The sequence below is a fragment of the Mandrillus leucophaeus genome, unplaced genomic scaffold, assembly GCF_000951045.1.
Source record: "Mandrillus leucophaeus isolate KB7577 unplaced genomic scaffold, Mleu.le_1.0 Scaffold266, whole genome shotgun sequence".
NCBI classification, from domain to species: Eukaryota; Metazoa; Chordata; class Mammalia; order Primates; family Cercopithecidae; genus Mandrillus; species Mandrillus leucophaeus.
In genome coordinates this window covers 650,583-658,023 of record NW_012102765.1, presented here as the reverse complement: position 1 = coordinate 658,023, position 7,441 = coordinate 650,583, and the positions used below count along the sequence as shown (strand labels likewise).

Sequence of the window (7,441 nt, the reverse complement as noted above, 5' to 3'; positions counted from 1 at the left end):
GTGGTCTCGATCTCCTGACCTTGTGATCCGCCCGCCTATTATTAGTTTTTAGACGGAGTCTTGCTCTGTTTCCAGGCTGGAGTGCAGTGGTGTGATCTCGGCTCACTGCAGCCTCAGCCTCCCGGGTTCAAGCAATTCCCCTGTGTCAGCCTCCCGAGTAGCTGGGACTACAGGTGCGCACCACCATGCCCAGCTAATTTTTGTATTTTTGGTAGAGTTGGGGTTTCACCATGTTGGCCAGGATGGTCTCAATCCCTTGACCTTGTGATCCGCCTGCCTCGGCCTCCCAAAGTGTTGGGATTACAGGCGTGAGCCACGGCACACGACTGTCTCTTTACAATCTTTTATATTGACTTGACAGTTTAATTCTGAATTCACACACAATTAAGTTTGATGTTGCCCAGAGGATACGATCTGTCACTTGTATTGGCACTTTGGCCAGTGGCCCTTTGGAATACCAAACTTGTGCATCAGATGGTTCTGTGTGGTGCCAGTGTGCCACTGAATGGTGTGGTCAGAGATGGGTGTTACCTATTTCTGCAGATCATTGCAGTCGTCGTGGCCCACCAGACTTTTCTAGCCCATGTTCAGCCCAAGGTCTCCGATGTCCTCTTTGCTTCTCATTCTCAGCCTCAGTGTTTCCACTTCACTCTTGCTTTCTTCAGTTCTGCTTAAGTTCTGTCCTTTAGTTTTGTGCCACTGTTTATAACTTGATATCTTCGAGACTTTAAATGTGGCAGTGAGTTGGAATGAGAAAAGGAGATGGGGAAAGTGATTTCTGCCCTGTGTCTTTTTCTTTTCACCTTTTTATCCTGTTACTTCAAGATGCCTTTCTGATAAAGTCTTCAGTTTCACTCTTTTTTTTTTGTTTTTTTGAGACGGAGTCTCACTCTGTCACCCAGGCTGGAGTACAATGGCATGATCTCAGCTCACTGCAACCTCTGCCGCCTGAGTTCAAGCAATTCTCCTGCCTTAGCCTCCCGAGTAGCCGGGATTACAGGCATGTGCCACTACGCCCAGCTAAGTTTTGTAATTTTTTTTTTTTAATTGGAATATAAGTATATATTGGAATATAAGCTCTATATACTTTTATTCTCTTGCGTGGATACAGTTGCTTCCTGTGTAGTAGTTAAAAGAAGTACACTTTGTGTGTGTGTGTGTGTGTGTGTGTATGTGTTTTAATTTATTTTTATTTTTATTATTTTTGATTATTATTAGTTTTTAGACGGAGTCTTGCTCTGTTTCCAGGCTAGAGTGCAGTGGTGCGATCTCGGCTCACTGCAGCCTCAGCCACAGTTTCACTGTGTTGGCCAGGGTGGTCTCGAATTCTTGACCTCAAGTGATCCACCCACCTTGGCCTCCCAAAGTGTTGGGATTACAGGCGTGAGCCACGTTCCTGGCCTCAAATTCACTCTTACAGCTGTGTTGTTATTCATTTGTAGTAAATTGGGGATTCCGGATAATCTACTTTTAGAAATAATTGTGTATGTTTACTAATTTGTCTTGGAACAAAATATAAATTTCTAGCTAGCTTAGTAGCTCTCTGAGAAAATTCTACAGCCTGACTTACCTTGAAAACTTTTCATATGGAAATGAGGCGTTAAGGGTAAATGATTTTGAGAGGTAACAGAGTAAATACTTCAGCTCATAAACAAAAGATTAGGTTTTACTTTTATTTTGTTTGTTAGCTTCTTTTTAATAGTTGAAAAACCAATATACCCAGTAGAAGCAGCAAAAGTCACCAATAGCTCTACCATCCATGGTTAACCAGTATTAATCTTTTGTCTGGGCGTCTTATATACATTAAACACACACGTGCAACTCTGTATTTACTGAAGTGGAGTCATACTGTGAATATTCTAAAAGGCAACTTAGTAGCTCTTGTTTTTTTTTTTTTTTTTTTTTTTTTTTTTGAGACTGTGTCTTGTTCTGTCGCCCTGGCTGCAGTGCAGTGGTGTGATCTCAGCTCACTGCAACCTCCACCTCCCACGTTCACGTGATTCTCGTGCCTCAGCCTCCCAAGTAGCTGGGATTATAGGTGCCCGCCACCATGCCTGGCTAATTTTTGTATTTTTAAGTAGGGATGGGGTTTTACCATGTTGGTCAGGCTGGTCTTGAACTCCTGACCTCAGGTGATCTACCCGCCTTGGCCTCCTAAAGTGCTGGGATTACAAGTGTGAGCCACTGCGCCCGGCCTTAGTAGCTCTTTCTAAGGATTTGATATAATTTATTTACCTGATCTCTGATTTCAGGTCAGTTAACTTTCCCCCTTCAATTTGTTGCTATTATTAGTTCTACAAAGAGTATTGTTGTATATATACCTTTATTTACTCAATGATTATTTCTTTAGAATGAAATTTCTAGAAGTGGAATTGTTGGATAAACATAATATTTTTCTCTGTTCTTCTCTGGAATGATTGTATCTGGGTACCTGTTCAGTGTTCAGCCAGTCACAAATTTGGTCTCCAATTTAGTATAGATAATATTGTTTATTGAGTACTATTCTCTTTTTTTTTTTTGAGACGGAGTCTTGCTCTGTTGCCTGGGTTGGAGTGTAGTGGCCGGATCTCAGCTCACTGAAAGCTCCACCTCCCGGGTTTACGCCATTCTTCTGCCTCAGCCTCCCGAGTAGCTGGGACTATAGGCGCCTGCCACCGCGCCTGGCTAGTTTTTTGTATTTTTTAGTAGAGACAGGATTAGCCAGGATGGTCTCAATCTCCTGACCTCGTGATCCGCCCGTCTTGGCCTCCCAAAGTGCTGGGATTACAGGCTTGAGCCACCGCACCTGGCCTATTGAGTACTATTCTATAGCACAGTCTCTGCTAAACACTTTATAAACATTGTTCCATTTAATTCTCACCACCCTGATAGTAGTAGTATATGCATTTTAGAGGAGAGAGCACTGAGGGTTAATAATAACTTTTCTCAAGTCAGCTAACTAGTAAGTGCTCAAACCTAGGTTTTCATCCCTTCACAGTCTGTGTGCTCATTCATGAAGTAGCTGTATGGAAAAATTAACTTGCCTGGACTGTTTGAAGAAATTAGTTCATATCAGAAACTTTTTGTTTGTTTGTTTGTTTTGTTTGTGACAGAGTCTGGCTCTGTTACCCAGGCTGGAGTGTGGTGGTGTGATCATGACTCACTGCTTCCTCAATTTCCCAATCCCCTTGTCTCAGGCTCCCAAGTATCTGGGACTCCCGGCTAGGTTTTGTATTGTTTTTGTAGAGACAGGTTTTCACCACGTTGCCCAGACTGCTCTCAAACTCCCAGGCTTAAGCAATCTGCCTGTCCCCGCCGCCCAAAGTGCTGGGATTACAGGTGTGAGCCACTGTGCCCAGCCTAGAAACATTATTTACTCTCTCCTGAAATTCAGTCACAAGGATTTAAAAAAAATTTTTGATTAAAAACAGTTTTAAAAAATTTAAACTTTTTTGATATAGGATCTCTCTCTGTAGCTTAGGCTGGAGTGCAGTGGGGCAATCATAGCTGACCACAGCCTCAACCTCCTGGGCTCAAGTGATCCTCCCGAGTAGCTGGGACTACAGGCATGTGTGCCATTGTGCCTGGCTAATTTTTTAGCTTTTTAAGAGATGGGGTCTTGCTGTGTTGCCCAGGCTGTTCTGAAACTCCTGAGCTCAAGTGATCCTCCTGCTTTAGCCTCCTGAGTCTCTGGGATTACATGCATGAGCGATGAGCTACCGCAGCTGGCTCTGATTTTAATTTTTTAAATTGACAGATAACATTGTGTGTTTTTATCATATATAAAATGATGTTTTGAGGTATATATACATTGTAAAATGGTTAAATCTAGCTAGTTAACAAATGCATTACCTCATATAGTCATCATTTTTGTGGTGATAACATATAACATGTACCCTACATTTTTTTTTTAAGAATGCAATATATCGTCATTAACTGTTGTCACCTTGTTGTATGCTATATCTCTTGTAATTTATTTCTCCTATCTAACTGTAGTTACATATTTTTTGACCAACATCTCCCTGTCCTTCCCATCCCTAAACAGCCTCAGACCCTGGTAGCCACCATTCTACAGTCTGCCTCTATGAGGTCAACTTTTTAAGATCCCGTGTATAAGTGAGACCATGTGATATTTGTCTTTCTGTGCCTGGCTTATTTTAATTAACATAACCCTCCAGGTTCATCCATGTTGTGGGCAGATGGCAGAATTTCCTTTTTCTTTAAATGGCTGAATAGTATTCCAGTGTTTATAAAGCCACATTTGCTTTATCTGTTCATCTGTTAATGGACACTTAGGTTGATTCCAGATCTTGATTATTGTGAATAGTGCTACGGTAAAAATGGGAGTGCAGATAGCTCTTCAACACACTGATTTCATTTCCTTTGGATATATGCCCAGTAGTGGGATTGTTGGATCATATGGTAGTTCTATTTTTAATTGTTTGAGGAGCCTCTATACTGTTTTCCATGATGGCTCGACTGATTTGCATTCCCACCTATAGTGTATAAAAGTTCTCTTTTTGTCACATCATCACCAACACTTACTATCTTTTGCTTTTTTGATAAATGCCATTCTCAGTGGGGTGAGGTGATTGATATTGTGGGTTTGATTTGCATTTCCCCGATGGTTAGTGATGTTGAACATTTTTTCATATACTTGTTGGCCATTTGTATGTCTTCTTTTGAGAAATGTCCATTCAGGTCTCTTGCTCATTTTTCACTTGGGTTATTTGTTTTTTTATTGCTGTTTTGAGTTCTTTATATATTTCAATTATTAATCTTTTGTCAGGTAGATAGTTTTTAAATAGTTTCTCCCATTCTATAGATTGTCTCTTCACTTTGTTGTTTGTTTTCTTTGCTGTGCAGAAGATTTTTAGTTTGATGTAGTCCCAGTTATCTGTTTTATTACCTGTGCTCTTGAGGTCTTGTCCAAAAAAAATCCTTTCCCAGACCAAAGTCATAAAGCATTTTCCCATTTTCTTCTAATAGTTCCACAGTTTCAGGTCTTACATTGAAGTCTTTAATCCATTTTGAGTTAATTTTTGTGTATGGTTGAGAGATAAGCATTCATTTTCATTCTTCTGCATGTGGATATCCAGTTTCCCCAGTAACATTTACACTTTACCCATTGTGTCAAATCAGTTGAGTGTAAATACATGGATTCATTTCTGGCTGTTTTTTCCACTGGTTTATATGTCTGTTTTTATACCAGTACTATGCTGTTTTGATTACTGTAGCTTTGTAGTGTACTCTGAAGTCAGGTAGTGTGATCCTTCCAGCTTTGTTCTTTTTGCTTAAGATTCCCTTGACTATTTGGGGTCTCTTGTGGTTCCATGTGAACTTAGGATTATTTTTTCTATTTCTGTGAAGGATGCCATTGGTATTTTGATAAGGACTGTACTGATTCTGTACATCACTTGGGTAGTAAGTCACAAAGATTTAGATGTTTTAATTTGGAGAAATTTTATCTAGCACTTATATTTGTATAGCTAGGAGAGTTGTACTTTCATCTGAAATACATTAAGGATAGTGAGATGCCATTAGTGTATTTATGGAATTAGGTTTATGTTAGAATTCTTTAGGTATAGTTTGACCATTTTTCAAACCCACAATAACTATTTTAGTGAAGTAAAATGTTAATTTAACAAATATTTCTCTAATGCCTATTCTGATAGTCAGCGGCCTGCTTAGGTGCAAATCCTGTCTGTGTCTCTTAGAAGCTGTGTGACCTTGATAGATTGTTAAGGTTCTGTTTCTGTAAAATGCAGATAATAGTACCTGTCTCATAAGTTGTTGTGAGGATTAAATAAAGTAGTGTGCAAAAGGAAACACTTAGCAGAGTGTTCAATAAATGTAAACTTTTAGTTATTGATATCTGAGCCTCTCACTGCAGAAACAGTGAAAGGTGGGTGTTATTTGATGTTAAGGAATCTACAGTTTGGTAGACTGATCTTAAACAATTGTAATTCATCCTGAAAAATGCCTTAATGCAGGTATAAAAGGGCCAGTGGAAGCATCAAACACATGTGCAGAACTGCAGGTTGTCAAGGAAGCCTTCAAGGGAGGAGATGGTGTTGATGTCAAGACCTGATGGATGAAAATAGCTCATGGGAGAGCTCAAGAGTGTGACCAGGAGTTAGGAATTTCAATGGAAAATGGAATCTTTGTGATGCCCTCCACATGTCATTAGATGTTAAATTCTAGAGTGAAGTTTGATATGATTATTAACTACTAAGTATATTCCCAAATATTTAAGGTTAAGATCTTACTAAAATAATGAATTATAAAGCCATTAATATTTGGAATTTTTATGTAATCGTTATTTGATTATGGTACTTTTTTTTGGCTACAGATATTAACCAGTAACATTCTAATTTATCATTTTAATGGGAAGTCGTGGCTTTTTTTCTCCCTGTAACAATACTAAAAATACATTTTAAGGCTATGTGATGTAGAGTTTTATTAGAGACATTATTTTTCTGTTTACTCTCCTTTTCTGTATTGTACAGAATTTTGTCCCCTTCTATATTGTATTTTAAATTTGGAACCTACTGATGTATAGGCATTTCACTTACTATCTTGAGGGATTTTTCCAGATAAAACAGAAATTTAGTAATGTAGCTTCTGTCAGTATAAAAGCAGAGCAGCTCATTTCCTTTGTACCATTCTGAAAATCATACCAGAATAGAATAGCTTGTTTCTGTATTATTTTGTGTACTCATTGACATTGTCTTTTTTGTGAGCATCCTTCACCCCACATGGAACCCTAACAATGAAAATTTACTTGTGTGTATATAGGGATATTATCCCTTTTGATCATTTAAATAGATATGGATAGTGATAGAAATCTGTGTGTATGTGTTTTTTTTAAGGTATTGCCATCAGAGAGTCGGCAAAGGTAGTTGACCAAGCCCAAAGGAGAGTGTTGAGGGGAGTTGATGACCTTGACTTTTTCATAGGAGATGAAGCCATCGATAAACCTACGTATGCTACAAAGGTAAATGTCCGACGGGTGTTTGCTTCTCTAAGTGTAGAGCAGTAGGATGAGTAATGCAAAATGGTCATCTAGAAGTTGTATTTGTGAGTTGTGGAATGTGTTTCTATTATGTTTGAATATAGGTGGTGGTGGTGGTTGGTTTTTGAATGGGGGTGTTTTTGATTGGAGAATTAAGGGAATTAACAGATCCCTGGAATGCAGAATAGACTCAGGAAACACCAGGTCACACATGAAAGCAAGATCCCCCCCTCTGGAAAATTGTTGACAGGTTGACTAACCTGTCAGTTGAGGGAAAATTGCAGATTGGTTAATTAAAAAGAAACACTAATATTATTTAAGCAGACTTTTTTTTTTTTTTTGAGACGGTGTCTTGCTGTGTTGCCCAGGCTGGAGTGCAGTGGCCGGATCTCAGCTCACTGCAAGCTCCGCCTCCCGGGTTTACGCCATTCTCCTGCCTCAGCCTCC

The 7,441-nt window shown here is 39.2% G+C and overlaps 1 protein-coding gene across 1 annotated transcript in view; it reads left to right on the top strand.

Annotated features, from left to right (window-relative positions):
- Positions 1-7,441, top strand: part of ACTR3B (ARP3 actin-related protein 3 homolog B (yeast)) — an 82,161-nt gene that overhangs the window by 14,021 nt on the left and 60,699 nt on the right. Inside the window, exon 2 of the mRNA XM_011984315.1 lies at positions 6,852-6,976. The gene's annotated coding sequence lies outside the window, so the exon portion shown is untranslated. The remainder of the gene's footprint in view (positions 1-6,851; positions 6,977-7,441) is intronic.